The 12,761-nt window shown below is 38.1% G+C and overlaps 1 protein-coding gene and 1 pseudogene across 3 annotated transcripts in view; one reads left to right on the forward strand and one right to left on the reverse strand.

Annotated features, from left to right (window-relative positions):
* Nucleotides 1–12,761, forward strand: part of PCCB (propionyl-CoA carboxylase subunit beta) — a 97,346-nt gene that overhangs the window by 10,512 nt on the left and 74,073 nt on the right. The gene's annotated exons all lie outside the window — the stretch shown is intronic.
* Nucleotides 372–474, reverse strand: LOC131513348 (U2 spliceosomal RNA; annotated as a pseudogene).

Below are 12,761 nucleotides of genomic sequence, written 5' to 3' on the forward strand. Positions count from 1 at the left end.
TCTCCATAAGTATATATTTGCAGGTTATATTTCTCTGAAACATTTGAGAATAAACTGGAGATTGTGCCTCCTTTAGCCCTTAAATCCTTCATTGTGTGTTTCCTGAGAACAAGGACATTCTGTGATAAAATGAGTACAGTAATAGAAATCAGGAAATTTAATATGAATTCATCAATATTTTTATCTATGGCAATTCAGATTTCATCAAGTGATCCTAATAAAGCCTTTGGTAGCTGTTCTCCTGTACCCCTATGCCCCATCCAGTCCAGGATTAAGTACTGTCTTTAGTTGTCTTACCTATTTAATTTCCTTTAATTTGGGACAGTTTTTCTTTTTCCTCTATGACCTTAACATTTTTTTGGAAGTTTTATAAGAGGTATAATTTACAAACCCTAAAATCCATCCATTGTAAGCATGTAACTCTGAAAAGAACAGATACTACACTTGATCTTAGCCAAAAGGCTGAGAAGCAATGTAAGCATGTAATTCAGTGACTTGTTGAATTCCAGTAAAATTAACAACAGTATTAGTTTCAGGTGTATAATGTAGTGATTTAACAGTGCCATACATTACTCAGTGCTCCTTATTGATAAGTGAACTTTTTTTAAGTTTATTTATTTTGAGAGAGAGTAAAAGTGCAAGTGGGGGGGGCGGGGGAGACAGGGGGGCAGAGGATCTGAAGCGGGCTCTGCCTTGACAGCAGAAAGCCCGATGTGGGGCTCGAACTCATGAACCATGAGATCATGACCTGAGCCAAAGTCAGACACTTAACTGAGTTGAACCACCCAGGTACCCCACAATAAGTGAACTCTTAATCCCTTTCACCTATTTCACCCATCTCCCTCCCCCAGCCCCTTTCTGGTAACCATCAGTTCTGTATACTTAAGAGTCTTTTTTGTCTTTTTCTTTTGTTCGTTTTTATTTACTTATTTATTTATTTATTAAAAAAAATTTTTTTTTAACGTTTATTTATGTTTGAGACCGAGAGAGACAGAGCATGAATGGGAGAGGGCCAGAGAGAGAGGGAGACACAGAATCTGAAGCAGGCTCCAGGCTCTGAGCTGTCAGTACAGAGCCTGACGCGGGGCTGGAACTCACAGAGCGTGAAATCATGACCTGAGTCGAAGTCGGACACTTAACCGACTGAGCCACCCATGCGCCCCCATTTTTTTTTTTAAAGTTTGTTTATTTTTGAGAGAGAGATAGAGCTGAGTGGAGGAGGGACAGAGAGACAGGGAGACACAGGATCTGAAGCAGGCTACAGGCTCTGAGCTCTCAGCACAGAGCCCAACACGGGGCTTGAACTCATGAACCGCAAGATCATGACCTGAGCTGAAGCCAGACGCTTAACTGACTGAGTCACCCAGGCACCCTGCGTTTGTTTTGTTTCTTAAGCTCCACATATGAGTGAAATCACATGGTATTTGTCTTTCTCTTACTTCTTTCACTTAGCATTATACTCTAGTTCCATCCATGTTGTTGCAAATGGCAAGATTTTATTCTTTTTTTATGGCTGAGTAATATTCCTGTGTGTGTGTGTGTGTGTGTGTGTGTGTGTGTCTATTATCCGTTCATCTATTGATGGACAGTTGGGTTGCTTCTATAATATGGCTATTGTAAATAATGCTCCAGTAAACATAGGGGTGCATATATCCCTTGGAATTAGAATTAGTGTTTTGTATTCTTTGGGTAAATACCCAGCAGAGCGATTACTGGATCATAGGGTAATTTTGTTTTTAATTTTTTTTTGAGGAACCTCCATACTGTCTTCCACAGCGGCTGCACAAGTTTGCATTTCCACCAGTGGTGCATGAAGGTTCTTTTCTCTTCGTGTCCTTGCCAACACTTATTGTTGTGTTTTTGATTTTTGCCACCTCACAGGTGTGAGGTGGTATCTCATTATGGTTTTGATTTGCAGTTCTATGATGATAAGTGATGTTGAGCATCTTTTCATGTGCCTGTTGGCTAAGGATGTCTTCTTTGGAGAAATATCTGTTCATGTCTTCTGCCCAGTTTTTGATTGGATTATTTGTTTTTGGAATGTTAAGCTATATCAGTTCTTTATATATTTTGGGCACTAACCCTTTATCAGATACGTTATTTGCAAATATTTTCTCTCATTCAGTAGGTTGTTTATAGTTTCATTGATTTGTTTCTTTCACTCTGCAGAAACTTTTTTATTTTGATGAAGTCCCAATAGTTTATTTTTGCTTTTGTTTCCCTTAGGAGACCTATCTAGAAGAATGTTGCTATGGTCACTATCAGAGAAATTACTGCCTGTGCTCTCTTCTAGGACTTTATTATTATTTTTTATATATTTCTTAATGTTTATTCATTATTTATTGATGAGCAGGGAGGGGCAGAGAGAGAGGGAGACACAGAACCCTCCAGACTCTGGCTGTAAGCACAGGGCCTGACATGGGGCTCGAAATCACAAACTGTGAAATCATGACCTGAGCCACCCAGGTGCCCCCTCTTCTAGGACTTAAATGGTTTTAGGTCTTTTTTTTTTTTTTTTTTTTTTAATGTTTTATTTATTTTGAGAGAGCATAATCAGGGTGGGCCAGAGAGAGAGAGAGTGAGAGAGAATCCTAAGCAGACTCTGCCCTGTGAGGGTAGAGCCAGATGTGGGGCTTGATCCCATGAACCTGTGAGATCATGATCTGAGCCAAAATCAAGACTCAGACACTTAACTGACTGAGCCACCCAGGCACCCCTAATGGTATCAGGTCTTACATTTAGGTCTTTAATCCATTTTGAGTTCATTTTTTGTGTGTGGTGAAAGTGGTCCAGTTTCATTTTTTGGCATATAGCTGTCCAGTTTTCCCAACACCATTTGTTGAAGAGACTGTCTTTTTCCCATTGCATATTCTTGCCCCCTTTGTTGAAGATTAATTGACTATATAATTGTGGGTTGATTTCTGGACTTTCTAATGTGTTCATTGATCTAAGTATTTTTGCGCCAGTATCCTATTGTTTTGTTTACTACAGCTTTGTAATAAAACTTGAAATCTGGGATTGTTATACCTCCAATTTTGTTTTTCTTTTTTATTGCTTTGGTTACTCAGGATTTGAGTGGTTCCATACAATTTAGGATTATTCTAATTCTGAATTACTGTTGGTATTTTGATAAGGATTACATTAAATCTATAGACTGCTTTGGGTAGTATGGACATTTTAACAATTTTTCTCAGTCCATGAACATAGTATATATTTCCATTTGTATTGTTTTCAGTTTTTTTTTTTTTTTTTTTTTTTTTACCAGCATTTTATAGTTTTCACAGTACAAGTGTTCCACCTCATTGCTATTTTATTCTTTTTGGTGCAATTGTAAATGTGACTATTTTCTTAATTTCTCTTTCTGTTACTTCCATTATAAGTGTATAGAAAAATGCAGTGGGTTTCTGATGCTGATTTTGTATCCTGTGACCTTATTGAGATCATTTATCAGTTCTAGTAGTTTTTTGGTGGAGTCTTTATAGGGTTTTCTGTATATAGTATCCTGTCATATGCAAGACTCAGACACTTAACTGACTGAGCCACCCAGGCACCCCTAATGGTATCAGGTCTTACATTTTCTTCTTCCTTACCAATTCGGATGCCTCATTTTTGTTGTCTGATTGCTGTGGCTGTTTTGTATGCTGTATTGAATAAGAGGGGTGAGAGTGGACATCCTTGTCTTGTTCCTGACCTTAGGGGAAAAGCTCTCGATTTTTCATCATTGAGTATAATGTTAGTCCTGGGTTTTCATATATGTCCTTTATTATGTTGAGGTATGTTCTCTCTGACCCTATTTGTAGAAGTGTTTTTTTAAAAAAATTTTTTTTTAATGTTTATTTTTGAGAGAGAGACAGAGTGTGAATGGGGGAGGAGCAGAGAGAGAGGGAGGCACAGAATCCGAAGCAGGCTCCAGGCTCTGAGCTGTCAGCACAGAGCCTGATGTGGGGCTTGAACTCACAAACTGCGAGATCATGACCTGAGCTGAAATTGGACACTTACCGACTGAGCCACCCAGCCAACAAGGTGCCCCTTGTTGTTTTTTTTTGTTGTTGTTGTTTTTTGTTGTTTTTTGTTTTTTATTTATTTTTGGGACAGAGAGAGACAGAGCATGAACGGGGGAGGGGCAGAGAGAGAGGGAGACACAGAATCGGAAACAGGCTCCAGGCTCCGAGCCATCAGCCCAGAGCCTGACGCAGGGCTCGAACTCACGGACCGCGAGATCTTGACCTGGCTGAAGTCGGACGCTTAACCGACTGCGCCACCCAGGCGCCCTCCTTGTTGTTTTTAATCATGGATGGATGTTGTACTTTGTCAAATGTTTACTTCTACATCTTTTGAAATCATGTGGTTTTTATTCTTTCTCTTACTGACGTTATGTGTATCATGTTGATTTTGCAAATACTGAATCACTGTTGCAATCCAGGAGTAAATCCCATCGATGGTGGTGAATGATTTTTTTTTTCAACTTTTTTTTTTTTTTTTTAATTTATTTTTGGGACAGAGAGAGACAGAGCATGAACGGGGGAGGGGCAGAGAGAGAGGGAGACACAGAATTGGAAACAGGCTCCAGGCTCCGAGCCATCAGCCCAGAGCCTGATGTGGGGCTCGAACTCACAGACCACGAGATCATGACCTGGCTGAAGTCGGACGCTCAACCGACTGCGCCACCCAGGCGCCCCAATGAATGATTTTTTTTAAATGTATTGTTAGACTTGGTTTGCCACTATTTTGTTGAGGATTTTTGCATCTGTATTCATCAGAAATATTAGTCTGTAGTTCTTTTTGTTGTAGCATCTTGGTTTTGGTATCAGGGTAATGCCTCATAGACTGATTTTTGGAAGCTTTTCTTCTATTTTTTGCAATAGTTTAAGAAGAATGGTTATTAACTCTTCTTTAAATGTTTGGCAGAATTCACCCATGAAGCAGTCTGGTGCTGGACTTTTGTTTCTTGGGAGTTTTTTGATTACTGATTTAATTGCATTGCTGGTGATTGGTCTGTGCAAATCTTCTATTTTTTCCTTGTTCAGTTTGGGAGGTTAAATTTCTAGGAATTTTCCACTTCTAGGTTGTCCAGTTGGTTGGCATATAATTTTTCATAATATTCTGTTATAATTATTTGTATATCTGTGGTGTTATTTCTCCTTTTTCATTTTTTTTATTAGAAAAATTTTTTTTAATATTTATTTTTGAGAGACAGAGATAGCATGAGAGGGAGAGGGGCAGAGAGAGAGGGAGACAGAATCTGGAGCAGTCTCTAGGCTCTGTCAGCACAGAGCCTGACACGGGGCTCGAACTCACAAACTGCAAGATCATGACCTGAGCCCAAGCAAGTCACTTAACTGACTGAGCCACCCAACCATCCCTCTCCTTTTTCATCTCTGATTTTTGAGTCCTCTCTTTTTTTTGATGAGTCTGGCTAAAGGTTTATTAATTTTGTTGATCTTTTCAAAGAACTAGTTCCTGGTTTCATCGATCTGTTCTATTGGTTTTTTTAGTTTCTATTTCACTTATTTCTGCACTACTCTTTAATTCCTTCTGCTGGTTTTGGGTTTGGTTCTTTTTATAGCTCCTTTAGGTGTAAGGTTAGGTTGCATATTGGAGATTTTTATTTTTGCGGTAGGCCTCTATTGCTATAAATTTAACTATTAAAACAGCTTTTGCTGCATCCCCAAGATTTTGGACTGTTTTCATTTGCCTCCATGTTTTTTTTTTTTTTAGTTTTGATTTCTTTGTTGACTCATTCATTGTTTAGTAGCATATTATTTAACCTCCATGCTTTGTGTTCTTGACAGATTTTTTTCTTGTGGTTGATTTCATAGTGTTGTGGTTGGAAAAGATGTATATGACTTCAGTTGTTCTGAATTTGTTGAGACTTGTTTTATGGCCCAATATGTGATCTATTCATAGAATGTTAAATGTGTGCTTAAAAAGAATGTGTATTGCACTGTCTTAGGATGGAATGTTCTGGCTATGTATTAGATCCATCTGGTTCAGTATTTCATTCAAAACTATGGTTTCCTTGTTGCTTTTCTATTTGGATGATGTATCCATTGATGTGAGTTGGGGGTTAAAGTCCCCTGCTATTACGGTTTTACTATAGAGTATATTTGTTACTAGCTGCTTTATGTATTTAGGTGCTTTCATGTTAGATGCATAAATATTTACAATTGTTACATCGTTTTGTTGGATTGTTCTATTGATGATTATATAGTGTTCAAACTTATGAACCATGAGATCATGACCTGAGCTGAAGTTAGATGCTTAACTGATTGAGCCACCCAGGCACCCTGGTCTGCATGTGTCTTTGTCTGATATGAAGGTAGCATATTGATTGGTCTTAATTTTTTAAAAAAAAAAATTTTTTTTTTTAACGTTTTATTTATTTTTGAGACAGAGAGAGACACAGAATGAACGGGGGAGGGGCAGAGAGAGAGGGAGACACAGAATGGGAAGCAGGCTCCAGGCTCTGAGCCATCAGCCCAGAGCCTGACGCGGGGCTCGAACTCACGGACCGTGAGATCGTGACCTGAGCCGAAGTCGGACGCCCAACCGACTGAGCCACCCAGGCGCCCCGATTGGTCTTGATTTTTTATCCATCTGTCACACTATGTCTTTTGATTGGAGTGTTTAGTCTATTTACATTTAAAATAATTATTGATAGGCATATATTGCTATTTTGTTACTTGTTTTATGGTTGTTTTTGTAGTTCTTTGTTTCTTCTCTTGCTCTTTCATAGTTTGCTGGCTTTCTTTAGTGATATACTTGGATTCCTTTCTCTTTATTCTTTGCATATCTATTATTGGTTTTTGGTTTGTGGTTACCACTGGGTATATAACATCTGCATATAACCGTTTATATTAAGTTGATGATACCTTAAATTTGAACCCATTCTTTACTCCACTGCCCCCCATGTTTTAGGTATATGGTGTCACACTTTACATCCTTTTACTTTGTGTATATCTTGACTGATTTTTTTTTTATAAATACACTTAATTTTACTGCTTTTGTGCCCCCTACTGACTCTTATGATCTGTCCTTTCTATTCAAAGAGTCCCCTTTAATGTTCCTTGTAGGGCTGATTTAGTGGTGATGAACTCCTTTGGTTTTTGTTTGAGAAACTGTATATCTCCTATTTTGAATGATAGCTTGCTGGATAGAGTATCTTGGTTGCAGATGTTCTTTTTTTTTTTAATTTTTTTTTTTTAATGTTTGTTTATTTTTGAGAGAGAGGGACAGAGTGTGAGCAGGGGAGGGGGAGAGAGAGAGGGAGACACAGAATCCGAAGCAGGCTGCAGACTCTGAGCTGTCAGCACAGAGCCTGATGCGGGGCTCGAACTCAGAAACCATGAGATGATGAGCTGAGCCCAAGCCGGATGCTCAACTGACTGAGCCACCCAGGCGTCCCACAGATGTTCTTCTTTTAGCACTTTTTTATTAAAAAAATTTTTTTTTCATGTTTGTTTAATTTTGAGAGGGAGAAAAAGAGAGAGCAAGGAAGGGTCAGAGAGAGAGGGAGACACAGAATCTGAAGTAGACTCCAGGCTCTGAGCTGTCAGCACAGAGCTGACATGGGGCTAAGACTCACGAACTGTGAGATCATGACTTCAGCCGAAGTCAGACGCCCAACAGACTGAGCCACCAGATGCCCCTCTTTTAGCACTTTGAATACATCATGCCATTACTGTCTGTCCTGTGAAGTTCCTGGTGAAAAATCAGCTGACAGCCTTAAGGGGTTTCCTTTGTATCTAACTGTTCTTTTTAAATGCTTTTAAAATGCTCTGTTTATTGCTGCTTTTTGCCATTTTAGTTACAAGGCTTTGGTGTGGACCTCCTTTGCTTGATTTTGTTGGGGACTCTCTGTGCCTCCTTGATCGGGATTTCTGTTTTCTTCCCCAGATTTGAGAAGTTTTCAGTTATTCAAGTAAATTTTTGTCCCCCTTTCTCTTTCTGGGATCCCTATAATGTGAATGTTATTTTGCTTGATGGTGTTGCTGAGTTTCTGTCTCTACGGTTTTTGTATCATTTTTCACTTAACATAATTTTTTTTGAGGTTGATTCATATTGTACTTTGTGTCAGTTGTCATTTTTTTATTGCTGAATAATATTACATGGATATACCACATTTTATCTATCAGTTGATTGATGTTTATGTTGTTTCAACTTTTTGGCTGTCATAAATAATGCCGTGAACATTTGTGTATCACTCTCTGTGTGAACAAAGTTTTTCATAAGAGTGGAATTATGGGGTCTGATAAGCTTATGAGTTTTTAAGAAATTGCCAAATTTTTTTCCAAAATGACTACCAGTTTACATTACCACAAACAATATATTCAGGGTTTCAGGTTCTTCACATCCTGGTCAACCCTTGAGTATTTCAGTTTTTTTCATTATGGTCATTTTTATGGTATGTTGTAGTAACTCATTGTGGTTTTATTTGTATTTCAATGCTGACTAAATCATGTTGAGCATCTTTTCATGTACATGTTATTCATATGTATGTCTTTTACAAAACATTTTTTCTAATATTTATTTTTGAGAGACGAGCATGAGTGGGGGAGGAGCAGAGAGAGAGGGAGACACAGAATCAGAAGCAGACTCCAGGCTCTGAGCTGTCAGCACAGAGCCTGACACGGGTCTCAGACTCACAAACTATGAGATCATGACCTGAGTCAAGGTCGGATGCTTTACCAACTGAAGCACCCAAGCATCTTCCTATGTGTATCTTCTTTGCTGAAATGTCTATTTAGAACTTTTGCTCCTTTTATAATTGGGTTTTGAGTTGTAAGAGTTCTTTATATATTTTGAATATGAGTCCTTTATTAAATACATAGTTTGCAGGTATTTTCTTCTAGTCTTATGGCTCTTCTTTTTTCACTTCAAATGTCACCATTAAGAAAGAAATGTTTTAAGTGTTGAATTCCAAAAACTCAGTTTGTTTCCTTTGCAGATTATACTTTTATTGTCCTATGTAAGAACTCTGTGTAGTAATACAAAGTTATGAATATTTTGTCCAGTCTCTTTTATGTTAGGTCTGTGATACATATAAAATTTTTGTCTATAGTGTGAGGTCAGGGTCAAAATTCATCCTTATCTCACATTTATTGACATGACTATTCTGTCTCCATTGAATTGTCCTGGCACTTTGGTGCAAAATGAGTTGGCCATAAAGGTAAAAATTTCAAGGGGCACCTGGGTGGCTCAGTCGGTTAAGTGTCTGACTTCAGCTCAGGACACGATCTCGCGGTCCGTGAGTTCGAGCCCCGCGTCAGGCTCTGGGCTGATGGCTTAGAGCCTGGAGCCTGCTTCCGATTCTGTGTCTCCCTCTCTCTCTGCCCCTCCCCCGTTCATGCTCTGTCTCTCTCTGTCTCAAAAATAAATAAAACGTTAAAAAAAAAAATTAAAAAAAAATTTCTGGACTCAGTTCTTTTCCATTGATCTATATGCTTATGTTTATAAAACAACCCCTCCCCCCTTTTTTTTTAATTGAAGTATAGTTGATGTATAATAGTTTCAGGTGTATAGCATATTGATTTAACATTTACATAAATTATGAAATACTTGCCATGGTAAGTATAATTAATGTCTGTCAGCATACAAAATTGTTACAATATTGACTGTATTTGTTTTGCTGTATTTTTTCATCCTTAGGAGTTTATTTTATAATTGGAGGTTTGTACTTCTGAATCCCTTTCACCTATCTGGTTCCCCCACCCCCTCTAGCAACCATTAGTTTTGCATATTAGCATCTGTTTCTGTTTTGTTAATTTAGATTCCATATGTAAGTGCAATTATATAGTATTTGTCTTTCTCTGACTTAATTCCCTTAGCATAACACCCTCTGGGTTCATCTGTGTTGTTGCAAATGGCATGATTTCTTTTTTTTTATACACACATACACACACACATACACACATTACCTCTTTAGGCATTCCTTTACCTTAGGTTGCTTAGGGTACTTAAATTGCTTCCACATCTTGGCTATTGTAAATAAAGCAGTGAACATAGGGGTGCGTATATCTTTTTGAATTAGTGTTTTCATTTTCTTCCCATAAATACTCAAATGAAATTGCTGGATCATATGGTAATTCCATGTTTAAATTTTTGAGAACCCTACATACTGTTTTTTATAGTGGCTGACCTGATGTACGTTCCATCAATAGGGCATAAGCGTTCTCTTTTCTCTATGTCCTCACCAGCACTTGTTATTTCTTGTCTTTTCAATCCTAGCCATTTTTTTTTTAATTTTTTTTTTTCAACGTTTTTTATTTATTTTTGGGACAGAGAGAGACAGAGCATGAACGGGGGAGGGGCAGAGAGAGAGGGAGACACAGAATCGGAAACAGGCTCCAGGCTCCGAGCTGTCAGCACAGAGCCCGACGCGGGGCTCGAACTCACGGACCACGAGATCGTGACCTGGCTGAAGTCGGCCGCTTAACCGACTGCGTCACCCAGGCGCCCCAATCCTAGCCATTTTGATAGGTACGAAGTGATATCTCATTGTGGTTTTGATTTGCATCAAAAATGTTGAGTATCTTTTGTGTCTATTGATCATCTGTATATCTTCTTTTGAAAAGTCCATTGAGGCCCTCTGCCCATTTTTTAATTGGAGCTTGGTTTGGTTTGGTTTTAAATTAAAGGAGTTCTTGATATATTTTGGATATTAACCATTTAATGGATATGTGATTTACAGGTAACTTGTCCCATTCAGTAGTCTTTTTGTTTTGTTGATGGTTTCCTTTGCTGTGCGAAAGCTTTTTAGTTTGATTTAGCCCTAGTTGTTTGTTTTTGCATTTGTTTCTCTTGCCTGGGGAGAAAGATGAAAAAGATAATGCTACAACTGATGTCTAAGAGTTTGCTGCCTTTGTTTTTCTTCAAGAATTTTATACTTTGGGTATTCTTACATTTATGTCTTTAATCTATTTTGAGTTTATTTTTGTGTGTGGTGTAAGAAAGTGGTCCAGTTTCATTCTTCTGCATGTCACTGTCCAGTTTTTCCAGTGCTATTTGCTGAAGAGACTGTGTTTTTTCCATTGGATATTCTTTTCTGCTTTGTCGAAGATTAGTTGACCATACATTTGTAGGTCCATTTCTGGATTCTCTGTTGATTTAAGTGTCTGTTTTTGTGCTGGTATCATACTGTCTTGATGATTATAGCTTTGCAATACAGCTTGAAGTCCAGAATTATGATGCCTACAGCTTTGGTTTTCTTTTTAATGTTACTTTGGCTTTCAGGGTCTTTTGTGGTTCCATACAAATTTTAGAATTGTTCGTTATAGCTCTGCGAAGAATGCTGGTGTTTTGATAGGGATTGCATTGAATGTGTACATTGCTTTGGGTAGTATTGACATTTTAACAGTGTTTGTTTTTCCAACCTGTGAGCGTGGGATGTTTTTCCATTTCTTTGTGTCTTTAATTTCTTTCATAAGCTTTCTATAGTTTTCACCATACAGATCTTTTACCTTTTTGGTTAGGTTTATTCCTAGGTGCAATTGTAAATGGGATTGATTCCTTGATTTCTCTTTCTGCTTCATTATTGGTGTATAGAAGTGCATCTGGTTTCTGTATGGTGATTTTATAGCCTGTGACTTTGCTGAATTTATGTATCTGTTTTAGCAGTTTTTTCTTGAAGTCTTTCAGGCTTTCCATGTAGAGTATCATGTTGTCTGCGAAGGGTGGGAGTTTGACTTCTTTGACAATTAGGATGCCTTTTATTTCGTTTTGTTGTCTGATTGCTGAGGCTAGGACTTAGAACACTGTGTTCAACAGTAGTGGTGAGAATGGACAACCCTTTTGTGTTCCTGACCTTAGAGGGAAAGCTCTCCATTTTTCCCCATTGAGTAGGATAGTAGCTGTGGACCTTACATATATGGCCTTTATGATCTTGAGGTATGTTCCTTCTATCCCTACTTTCTTGGGATTTTTTTATCAAGAAAAGCTGTTGAATTTTGTTGAATGTTTTTTCTGCATCTATTGAGAGGGTCATGTGGTTCTTATATTTTATTTTATTAATGTGATATACCATATTGATTGATTTGTGGATATTGAATCACCCCTGCAGCCCAGGAATAAATCTCACTTGATCGTGGTGAATAATTCTTTTAATGTATTGTTTGATTCGGTTTGCTTTCTTGGGAATTTTTGCATCCATTTTCATCAGTGAGATTGGTGTGTAATTCTCCTTTTTAGTGGGGTCTTTGTCTGGTTTTGGAAACAAGTAGTGCTGGCCTCATAGAATGACTTTGGAAGTTTTCCTTTTATATTTTTTGGAACAAATTCTAAAAAATAGGTATTAACTCTTCCTCAAATGTTTGGTAGAATTCCCTGGGAAGCCATCTGGCCCTGGACTTTTTTGTTGGGAGAATTTTATTTACTAGTTGAATTTCTTTACTGATTATGGGTCTGTTCAAATTTACTTCTTCCAATTTCAGTTTTGGTAGTTGATATGTTTCTCTTTCTCTGTCAGAGGGAGTGCTTTTCATGCACGATCTTGATGCACTGCACTCCCCCCGACCTTCTCTTTTTCTCTCTGACCTCTCTGCAAAAAAAAGGCTCCCTACCCTCTGTCGCTCTGTGGCTTTGCTCTCACCTCTCCACACCATGTACCTGCCAAGTTCTCTGGTTCCAATTATGCATATTGTTCCATTAATCCTCAGATCAGTTTCTTAGGTGTTCAAAATGGTTTGATGCAAATAAAGCTGTGTTTCAGGAATGAGACAAGCTTAGGGTCCCCGTGATGTTCTGGCATTTTTAACTCCTCTCCA

The sequence above is a fragment of the Neofelis nebulosa genome, chromosome 5 (genome assembly GCF_028018385.1).
Source record: "Neofelis nebulosa isolate mNeoNeb1 chromosome 5, mNeoNeb1.pri, whole genome shotgun sequence".
NCBI classification, from domain to species: Eukaryota; Metazoa; Chordata; class Mammalia; order Carnivora; family Felidae; genus Neofelis; species Neofelis nebulosa.